The sequence below is a fragment of the Patiria miniata genome, unplaced genomic scaffold (assembly GCF_015706575.1).
Source record: "Patiria miniata isolate m_02_andy unplaced genomic scaffold, ASM1570657v1 HiC_scaffold_4, whole genome shotgun sequence".
NCBI classification, from domain to species: Eukaryota; Metazoa; Echinodermata; class Asteroidea; order Valvatida; family Asterinidae; genus Patiria; species Patiria miniata.
This window is the reverse complement of record NW_024037071.1, coordinates 506,880-518,568: the sequence shown is the minus strand read 5'-3', so window position 1 is coordinate 518,568 and position 11,689 is coordinate 506,880.

Below are 11,689 nucleotides of genomic sequence, written 5' to 3'. Positions count from 1 at the left end.
TTTTGTATTAAAAAAGTAGCAACCCAGGCCCTTCACTAGGTAAGAAACAGTACTGTGCTCTCTAGAGAATTATTCACTTATGATCTTTGCTAGTAGGTCTATTTTATAATCGATGAGAGTAAACGTGCATCGTATCCGCATGCATGATTTTAGAAGACCATCTGATCTGAACTGCGCCGACTCGTCGTACAAACTTTTCAAGAGGGGCGTTGACCGCTCTGCCAGCGAAACCGTGTCACGCACGCTGGTAGCCGGCGGTGGAGTTCGTCCGACTACAAAATCCGATTGCTGCGAGGATGTCCGTCTGTTTACACGAGGCTGCTTCTGGATTAAGCTCCCCACCTCATACCAAAACAGAGACACCTCAATGAAATTAGCGTCAGAAGATTAATCCGTAATGATATAAACCGGGGGACAGCCCCTGGCAACAACACATGGGGAGGGGGAAAAATGTCAATCATTTCAAAGCTGGCGTCCCCGTTGAGTCTTCGCGATGGGACTGCCGCGCATGATTGACGTTGGAATGACGACTTCATCAAGCCCCGAGAGCTTGAGCAGGTGAGGCGATTCCAGTTGTTTGCAGAGACTACTCCGGAAGTTTGGGACGCCGAGGCGTAGATCAAGGCCAATTAAGATAAAGATTGTTCTCAAAACAAATGTTTATTTGCTGGTACAAATGGCATGAAAATGCGATTGGAGTCAATCACATTAAACATGCCTGGAATGATGTCGTGTGGAATTTGGACCGCAGGAAACACAGACATGTAGACTGTATTGCGCATGTCGCTGTAAACGTAGACATTTTAAGTCGACGGAAAAGGAAGCTTAAAGGTATATTTCATACAAAATATGACCCAAAATACATGCAAACACAAAAAAAGCCCTGCGACAACCCATTTAGTTAGAAGTATCAAGTTTCAAGTTTATTTTATACTTTAAAAAGGTAAAAGATCCAATACTAGTAAACATAACGGAACTTTAGTACGGGGCTCAGGCAATAAGCCGAAGCTTTTACTGATTGTGAAAGGGAGTGTGGCCATAGAGGGTATATGTTTAAGACTTATCATCGGAGGGGTCACATGTTTGATTAGGCTGACTGTATGTTCTCAGGCAAGACATTTGCCCCTACTTCCCCTAGGCCTACTTCCCCTTCCTCACCGGAGTATGATAATGGGTACCAGTATTAACTGGGATAACTTGAGATGGAATGGCATCTCATCTAGCAAAAATAGGAGTATTCTCAGTCGTTTCATGCCAGGGAAACCTAAGAGAAACACCGGCCTGATAAGCCATTTCACTGAACAAGGTTTAACATATCCGTATTCAATGTTCAATGTACCTACTCAACATGGGTCCCGGTTACCGCTCGATAGTACGAAGTTCGATAGTCCGAAGGTTCGTTTATCCGAAGGTTTGTTAGCCCGAAGGTTGGTTAGTCCGAAGGTTCAATAGACCGTTCACTAGTCCGAAAATAGAGTAATGTTAAATTATCCGAAGGTCAATAGTCCGAAGAGACGACGACGTTCGGCAGACTGAATCGACAATTAGGTTCAACAGTCTGAATTGACAGCATCGAACATCATTGTCAAATTGGACTATTAAACCTTGTTTGCTGTTGGATTAATCAATGAACCTTCGGACTATTGAACCTAACTGATTTCATTAAATTCTAATTTCAGACCCTCGAACCTTCGGACGATCGCATGAAATGCTCGGATTAACGAACCTTATTTTTTTTTTCGGACACAATTCATGAAACCCCGGGTAAGGGAAATTGCTGTGTTCGGACTATCAAACCTTCGGATCAATAAACCTTCGGACCCCTGCCTGCCAGGCACTTACACATGCAATCCCGTGATCCCATCCAATATCGGGGCCTGGGGAACTGAACCACCAAAATCCTGAGAGTCGGCCAAATCTTATAATGATGAGTTAAATTTCCTTGACTGCACCGGTCATCTCATTTCCAAAACACTTCGTTTATTCATTCATCAAATTGCATTTCTCGATTAACCGTATAATAATGGTTCGGGGTATTCGTTAATGAGACAAAATGGATTCGATGATTGTTTCTGAGGGTCTCTCTCTAATGCCACGTGGTTATTAATTGATCAATCCGTGCACTGACCTGCAATTCTCCGTTTACTTCCGTGATTGAGAAAGGTACAGTTAACTGTTAATGGATATTAAGTAACTTTAGCTGTTTACGTCGGTATACGTGGCACACGTCTTTATTACTGATGTAGGAAAGGACTGAAGACGGACGCTTTTAATTAGCAAATGCATCAGCAGTCGCCACTGCGGAATTGCTTCCTGGGCATCGAACTGGTAAGTGAGAAGCACTATTAACCTCTTCCGAAATGTTTTAACGCAATATGAATCAATTACCAATTAAGTCTTCACTTTGTCTGATATCTCAAAGTAGGGTGCATAGCAACTAAGCCAAGTGGCTAAAGAGAATACAGAGAAAACATATGCACTATGTCTGTTAGCCTGTTAGGTCTCGTAACTGCTAGCGAACGTAAAAAGCGCGCCCTCTGGCACAAGCACCCGGCGTCACGGCATTTGAAAGCCCAGGGGCAACATTGTTTATTGTTATTTATGCTACGAACATTATACATTAGATACGAATCATAAAGTAAAGATTTAATAGAAAACCACCTTCGTTGATTGTTTTCTTGCGAACGATACCATTTTAGGTACATTACATAATGCACAGACTGTTTGGTACCAGTCCACTACACTTTGATCAAGGCCTTCATTAAAAGGTATGGGTTCGTTTCTGGGTAATTACCAATACTCTGCTATACTGACTCTCCTGTCTGACTCTGTTGGAGAACCCCAATTATACTTACCATTGAAAATAAACAGTCAATCTTAAACTTCAGGAGTGTGTTTCGATTTTCAATCCGCGTTGCGAGGCGCCAATCTGATGAGCACTCAACAGTTACGGAGAGAAAAGTGAGTGAGACGAAATCATTGGTCAGAAGTCGACCTACGTAATCCCGTTATCCGATGTCATCCGTGCATGCTTATAGACATTCTTGCCTATATGCATCACAAAACACTATGTTGGAGTATCGAAATGATATACAATGCCTGATATGTAAAGGGATACTGCTGAAGTCCGAGCATTTTCATTATCGTTTGACGATCAACTGTCCTACCTATACATCCACTATTGCAAGCATCCAATAACACTTCTTTTAAAATAATATATATTCCACAGCTTATTTGGAACAAATATTCAGCTTAGAATGTTGTATGAATCGTCTAGACAATCTCCTTAATTAGTGGCTACCAATGATTTTAACACTCCCATCGCATTACCAAACACGATTGTGATCGCAATTTCACTTTTAGGAAGACATCTTTTAGTTAGAGCCTACTTGGCGCCCAACGACCAAAATTAGCCACATTGCTTACACGAGCTGACTTTACAATATGTTCCACGCGGTAGAACGCACTCTGTTTTCTTAGAAAAAATTCAATTTGGCAGAGAAGGGTCGGGGAGAATCGAGTGTCTCATGAATCCGAAATGGGTAGTTCATACGCCCAAGTGATTCCGCTGCACACTGCTGATCGTGAGCAGGAAATAGATGACTTGAATTTTGGAGCGTAATGCAGCGACATTGCCCGGCCGTGCATTGGGTAATATTAACGGGCCCGCCACAAACTCGCTGGAACACTAGCGCCATAACAACTTGCAAATTGCATCTTGGATTTCCAAGTGTAGGTGCGTGCCACTTAAAATCAACCAGTGCATGGCGATGTCATGCAACTGGGTCGAGTATCGTAGCGCCTGATGCGAGTGATTTGGCGCTCTGGAAAATACTACACAACTCCTCGCATGCGTTCACAAGAAAGAAAAAAAAACTGTGATCGAGGATGATTTTATCACAAGATACATTTTATTAAACCTTTTTGATATTCGCAATGCATCTTGGGTATAAATGACAAACAAATCAGGTAATTTGTGCACAAACCAATAGGGCTGTGATCCAGTTATGCCTACAACTGTCATTTGATTCCTCCTCAGTGTATGTCAAGAATAATAAATGATCATCTTTTCACACACAGTTGCATTTGTGATTATTATTTGAAATATTATTATTTTCAAGTGTGGCTGGAATACATGTTTCGATACATTGATTTTCGAAATCCATATACATTTCGATTTTCGAAATCCATATACAAGCCAGCGGCGCGCTGGAGGCACGCAGTACTTAGATGCGTTTCGTCTGCACCGTAGAGACTGTATCACTTGCTCAGGAGAGGATCTTCTTCAAAATAATTTGTGATTATATTGTTGAAAAAAAAAGGTGATTTTTCGTAAGTTTGGTTGAGTCCCGAGTCACGCAGGTCGAGTCCGAGTCCGCAGGGTCGAGTCCGAGTCCGAGTCATCAGTCATCGCGCGAGTCACAGAAATGGGACTCGAGTCAGACTCGAGTCCGGGTCCAAGGCACGAGTCATACAAGTCTGTGGAAATTTACTACAGCACTGCGTTATACACACCTGGTTTTAACAGGGGAACACTAGGGAACTAATAATAACATACTCACGATAAACTCTGCAAAGAAGAGGTGGGGTTGGTGTTCCGATTTCGTAAATTAATGTGGTCACGCATAAGACTGATAACCGAACTGGGCTCCCCTGGCAGCGACAGAAAGCTTCGACCATAAGGTAGGGAAGAGAAATACAGATGAGACACCACCACGCCCAGTTTTGAAGTCGACTATATACCTTGTTAGCCACATACCAATTGAATATTATTGAGCTGCCCTGGAATGACCATGTACAAGGAATTTCGAGTGGAACAATAAAGATCAATGCACTTTCACGGTATCTTAGTATTAACAGTTACATAACTAAGCATGATGGGACAAGGAACTTTGTCGAGTACACTGCGTGAGCAGATAACAAAGGCTACTTATTGGCATCTGGTTAATCACAATTCATCAATCCGTTTTTGAAATGACGGCTACGCTTTTGTCTTGCCATAATGAGCGATACAATTTTGCGCTGTGTAATGCTGCAATTTTAGACAAAATTGCAGCATTTACACGGCGCCAAATTGTGCCTTACCGGAGCAAGAAAGTGTTCATTGGGCGGGTAACTGATAAATTGGAATTGTACGGCCTAAACAAGACCGTAGTAGGTTGTGCCTCATGGTTTGTCGAAAGTGGGCGTTTTTAGTTGGGTTGAACCGACTCCGGCATCACTGTAGCCTACGCCACTGATAACATGATTTCTGTGTTTGGTGTATTAGTAGTAATTATATTAAATCACGTTCCCCACATCTAATGTTATTAAAGACGCACACGTCAGGTGATTCCAAAACAACTAATAATGTGTTGATGTTTGTTCACTGTCTCCAGTCTCTGGGAATCAACTCTCTGGGTATGTATCCCAATAGGGAAGGTCATCAAAATATATAAAAATATCAAATTACGCTCCGCACGGCAAGCGCATTTTGTACAGTATTCCACAAGGACGCTCGCGGATGGCGAAAACAAAATATATTTTTTACAATATAGTGACAACACGATTTTGATGCATTTTCGATTTTTTTTTCCTCCCGAATAAAAGCGTCAAGTACGCCTACATCTTGCCGTGAAAAAGCGTGGACACAAACACGCAAGTATTGCAAATAATAGAACCTATACATCTGTCTCAAGTACTATACTACTGGTTATTACAACGTTTCCGGAGGTGACAGTTAAGTTAGACAAGTGATTTTTGTTTCTCTCTACAAAACAAATTGAGTGAGCTGGGCAAGAGTCGGACCCGTCAAAGTCCCATATCCCCTCAAGCAACTTCACGTTTTTCACATAATTACTCTCACAGCTGTTTTGTTGTTGTGAAGATGTGGGACACCGTTTTCTTGAATTCAATAAATATGGGCATAAAAAGAGTCACACGAGGCTACTTGGAAACTAACTTAAAATACGCAGTCTTGAATTATTCAAACAACACGTGCGTCTTAAATTATTAAGCACACGTGGTAGGCATACCTGCGCGTAAGCATGGGCTTACCTTGATAGGTATCCTCATGCCGTCTGAACAGTCACAAACAGTCAACAAAATCAATCATCTTCCCCTGCCAATTTACATAGGCTAGTCCCAACAGTCAGAACACACTTCAACCATGCACTGTGATTAGTCAAATTAACAGACAAAAGCAGGCAAGTGGCTTATGCATCTACAGTCAAAGCATAGCTGTATCAATTTTTTTTTTATTTTTTTTTCTTTCTGGTAATGAAACCAAGGATTCCTCAAAAGTGCCCTAAGCACTGTAGCTCGAAAGCCTGAAGAAGCCTGCAGAGAGAAGACAATGAGAAGCAATTACAGTTTTAGAGGTGGGAGGAAAAGCCCAGAGGAATATTCTGAGGAAAACCCACGGAATCAGGTAGGGACTGAAAACCCAATCCACATATTGGCCCGGGCGGGTAACAGTCACAACCGGTCAATCCTGCTTTATGTAGTTGGGAGCTTTTAACAGTTAAAACAGTCACTTGATTGATTTGGACTGAAAGGACAACTGTGGACAGAATGTATGTTTGCACATGAGGGTTGTCGATTACCAAATTGGTCAGTCGGACAGGATGAAATTTGTGATCCAACAAGTTTCCGCCAAGCTTTCTAGCTCTCTATGAAGAAGAGACTTCAGGGCAGGGGCGTGTATAAAAACCCTGACGCTAGATCAGCCTTGTGGCGCCCTCTATTGATGAACGTGTAGCCCCACCTTTCCCGTGCACATAATCCCGGCCATAGGCATGTTGGGGTGACGTAAGCATGACGCATCAATCGAACGCTTTGCCGGCGCGAGATCCAGCTCCAGGGAACGGATAAGTGGCTTCTGTCTGAATGAGGAGATTACGGTATTCGCTAGGAATGCCCGAAGTGACATTCAAAATTGAGGATAAGATTCAGCATGGCACGTTTCATAGTGTACCTCTTAATCATATTAAATGTTACTGCGCACCAACATTAAAATACAGGAATATTTTCTGAGACCTCAAAATAGCTATTGCATCTTTCTCGGTAATAACTATCTTTCTTGGTATATTAAGTATCGATCTCAATTCGTTTTACACAAGTATGAATTATTAAATCTTCAACTTTCAAGGAACCACTCCAGACTTTTTTAGGTTATCAGTCTAAAGTGGAATTTTATTCTACTTACAGCAGTGAGGTTCGAATGCTGATTCGTTGACACAAAAGAGCTGCATCATTGCTTTAACTGAGTCAGACTTAATTCTACAGTCATGTAATGCAATCCGGGAGGTATATTAGGTCGTGTACATTGTTCGTGCGGATATCACTCATCCGCTGAATGGCATCTGACACGAAGACGGCTTTCAAGCGCACGATATCCAATATTTACTCTTTTGGGAGGGGATTTCAGTTACCATTCGTGAATTGAACTCGCATGAACAATTTCAGTTTTGTACTCGCACTTTTATGTTTGCCGGAGCTTGGCTGTACACACTGAACGCACATGCTTTGTGGGTTGGGTTTCAAACTCGACCAGACATACTTCGTGGCTTCTAGAATGCTCCACACAATTTGTGATACAAATTCAACAAACAAATTGGAAACATAATCCAGCATCCGCTTTGTGTCACAAGAATACAATGACACACACAACAACGCACCCAGCCTTACCTTGCACACCTACTGTGGACATTCCTTTGTGTTCGTGTAGTTAAGAAAAACCCGGAGAAAAAAAACTCGCTTACTCGCACTGTGAACTCTTTCAACCCAATTTTTTTATCACGATTTGTTTGAGTGTTCCTCTTCATTTTGCGACGGATAAACCTAACCCCAAAATGCCTCTAAACCTGTTTCCCCGAGAAAGGGAACCTAAAGTGTGGACGTATGCAAGTCCACATAGGCTTCCTGCATCCTGTGGACCTGTTTTGTTCACAGGTCCACAAAGAGTATGTAAGGTTTGAGCACAATTCGTATGTGGGGCTGGACGATGATTCAGAAGACTTCTGTATCAATTTTCTGTCTGTGAGTGGCTACTCATTTTGCTCCGGGGTCCATGTCTATTTGATGGCTAGATAATCGCCCAGACGCCACCACACCACGGAATATTACCGGGATCAATCGCCCTCCCACACGCGCAAAGAAAGACAAGCTTGGCAAGTCCAAGCCCATTCCAGTTGCGATTGCTTCAAGTCTTTTCCCCGCCACTTGCCATACCCTCACTGAGTGTGTGCTCGGATCGCGATGTCGGAGACCAGACTACAATTCAGTTTTCTCTCCAACAGTTTGAAATTGTCACAGTCAGAATGAACGACTGTCGATTTATTTAGTAACAATTGGTAAGTAGGGTTGAAATTGGGAAGGATAATATTTTGGTCAAGTGAGCATCGTGTATCGCGTAAAGCCTTTCTTTATTTGGCAAACATCCATGCGATTGTGAAGACCTTTATCATGCTGCCACCATTGTTCCCTGTATCCAATAACAGTACTGAACGATAATGGTTTTTGTTACGTTGATTTGAATGGGGACAAATCACGATGGCCGCAACATGATAATGGTCTATTGTCTGGGTTTTTTAGGGTTTGTTGAGGTACCATATCATTTGTTAATTGTTTATCAGCTGGTAAAAACATAAGAGTGCAGTATATTTGGTATTCAGTTTTATGTGAGCAGAAATATACTTACTTTTCAACAAGCACTCGGCCACAAGCAAATGGTAAGACTAAGAAACCTGATGACAGATGAAACACCACAACTTGAAGTTCTTTTAACGCAACAACGGATCTGTAAAAAATACAGATGACGTACTACTGTGAATGCACTGAACGTATATCTAAACCCCAAGTGCAAGGAAAAGATCGATAGTCCTTCTTTTGAGAGAGTACTACGAGTTGGCCGCAAGAAACTTAATCTTGGGGAAAGTGGGTGTGGATTACAAACTTTATGACGTCAACAACATTCACTCGGTAAATTCCCAAGTGAAACATAGGTGAACATTACGTTGGGTATAGTGCGATAAAACGTTCGCCATCCTTGCCATACCAAACAGGACCTTAATCCATAGTGTGCGATTTGATGTTCTGAATGTAAAATGTTACAGTCTATGATAGTAGACTATACCTGCTATTAAAGTGGCATCGTTCCAAGTTTACAATTCGTGACCGTCTATGCATGACTTTTAATTAGCGGATTATTAGACACCGTGAGTCTGAGGATATATTATACGAGCGAAAGGTATGACTTTTAGTCCTTTCGGGTGCACAGGATTAGCACTTCGTGACTCCATTCATATGTACTTCATTTTGTCGGTTTTTCAGTCTAAATTACCTCAGCTGTCGCCAAACGATTAAACATCCTGTTCATTGTGATTTGTACTATTTCAATTTACATTTTGTTTATTTCAGTGTCCATTTTTAATTCCGAGAGTGTATATAATGATTGCCCGCTTTCTGTGAACAATTGGGAATTGAAAAGGCGACGCACCATATTTTACCTGCGATAAACAAGAATGTTCCAAAGGTGACGGGCTACACCATTCTGTATCGCGTGGAATACCCTATAGGCTTAGCAATCCGTCTGTGTGGGTGACAGAATGTATCAAATATTTATACGCGGACCGCCTGAATTGTTCGGCTGCTTCAGTTGATTGATTGGGTTTATTAGTCAGACCCGTTGGGGGAATGCAGAGGTGAGAAACGCAGCTTCTCAGTCTGGTCAGATCTCGCCCCTTATAGCCGCTACCCTGAGCCCGACGTCAACACATCTCCGATTCTTGTTCAGGTTGTTGATAGAGGCATAATTCTTCAGTCTGTAACATTTACCGGGCAGAAACGGCTCGGTTCAATCGCAATGCGTGATGAGAAATTGATTGAAAACGCATGCATGTGGGACTTCGGAGGTGAGTTTGACGCCAGCAAGCGCGCGCTTGTCATATAATTTAATGTTCTTTCGCTGATTGATTTTCAGCGTGATAAAACAAAAGCACGAACAGTGGACCCAGCATTGACCAAAATGCTGCAATGTTCTTGTATGCTATGCAGTTGCAGAGCTGTCTTTACACGGCTCTGGTAGTCGTGGGGTGTGACGCCCTCTACTGGCGTAGACACCTCTACACGTGAATGGGACTTATTATGTACGGACGATGGAAGTGTTCGACATCAGATCACTAGAGCAATTACTTCCATAAAACTTGAAGATTGAAACTAAAGTGTTTTTCCTCCTCAAATGGGAAATTAATTCTGCTCTCGGTATCACATCGTTGCAGCTAAAAATTGGTAGGCCTCCAAAGAATAATAGAGAGCATTAAACAGCAATATCAGTATTGTTTTTGACAAACAAACAAAACTGTGTCCGTCTGGGGAAAAACTCAAGGCCGGCCTATTATGATCAGCGTGGTCATTGCATAACAGAAATCACCTATTTGTGGAAAACTATCACTCAGGTAAGATGTCTGACGTTGATGAGAGATCCTTGCCGATGGCATTACAAGACGGGAACACCTGAGGGGCATCTTGAGTGAACCTTACCTGCCAGGGAAGTCATTAGCGCCTCCCAAGGCCTCCCTGTTTTTCAATTTAATGACCTATTGACGGCTAGGCCTACCCAAGGACAGTAATTTTCATCGGGAGGCTGTTCAGGAGGCTGTTAGGCTTATAGACCTTAATAACTAGGAAGCCATTTTCGATCGTGTTCCCCTAAATCTATTCTACAAATTGAAAACTGTTGAATGGGATGGCGCCAGATTACTTCATAATTGGAGAGCTTTCCACGACTCGATCACTTTCATTTTTCCAAATGTGGCTTAAAACATTAGGGTATGTTTAATCACAAATTTTAAATTATTCACCAGAGCAGACTGGTATTAGTTTGTAATGAACTTTTATTTCATTGCTTTCATTTCCACTCGCAAGTTCAAAAATTGAAGAGGTTACCTCGCTTTCAGTTTAATATGGCTGATGACTCGGGAATAAAGTGCATTCGCCGGGAACGGCTAGCAACTATTTTGTTTTTGCAATTACTGTAGTCGCTCACTATAATGCCGATACGTCAGTTGTCAACGAAACTGTTCTCAGAATGTATTTGCAAATAAAACCACTAAGGCCTAATGACGTCACGCTTTGTTTACAAGTGCGCTTTCCTATGAGAGCCAGGTGGGACTGGCTCACATAGGAAAGCGCACATGTAAACAAAGCGTGACGTCATTAGGTATGAGATCTATTAACTGGCCAGCGTGTATTTTAGAAAGGCAAACAAATAACAGGCTTGGATTACCACGTGAGGGCGCACTGCAAAATCACGTAGGGGATGTTATTGACTGTGCAGTTGATAAGCTGGGTTTTGCAGAATAGAAACAGACAATTTTGATACCTAGCGACACATTTGGCTTGTGTCTTTTATGAATACCACTGAGACTATCACGCTTCGTTTACATGGGAGCTTGGTGAAGGCGACTATAACAATTAAAGCACCCATGAGAAAGCCCACATGTAAACAAGTCATGACGTCATTACGTACGCATTAACTTGTTGCATGCATTCAGTTCATTGTTACTGAAGTAAAAGATGACTGTTGAATGGAAGAGTCTGGTGGCTACTATACAATCACTCGTTAAAGGTTTCTGATGAGTTGATTACTCAGTAAAAAAAGTTCCAGCTCTTCCGAGAATCAAAATTAAAGCGCATTGAATACACATAA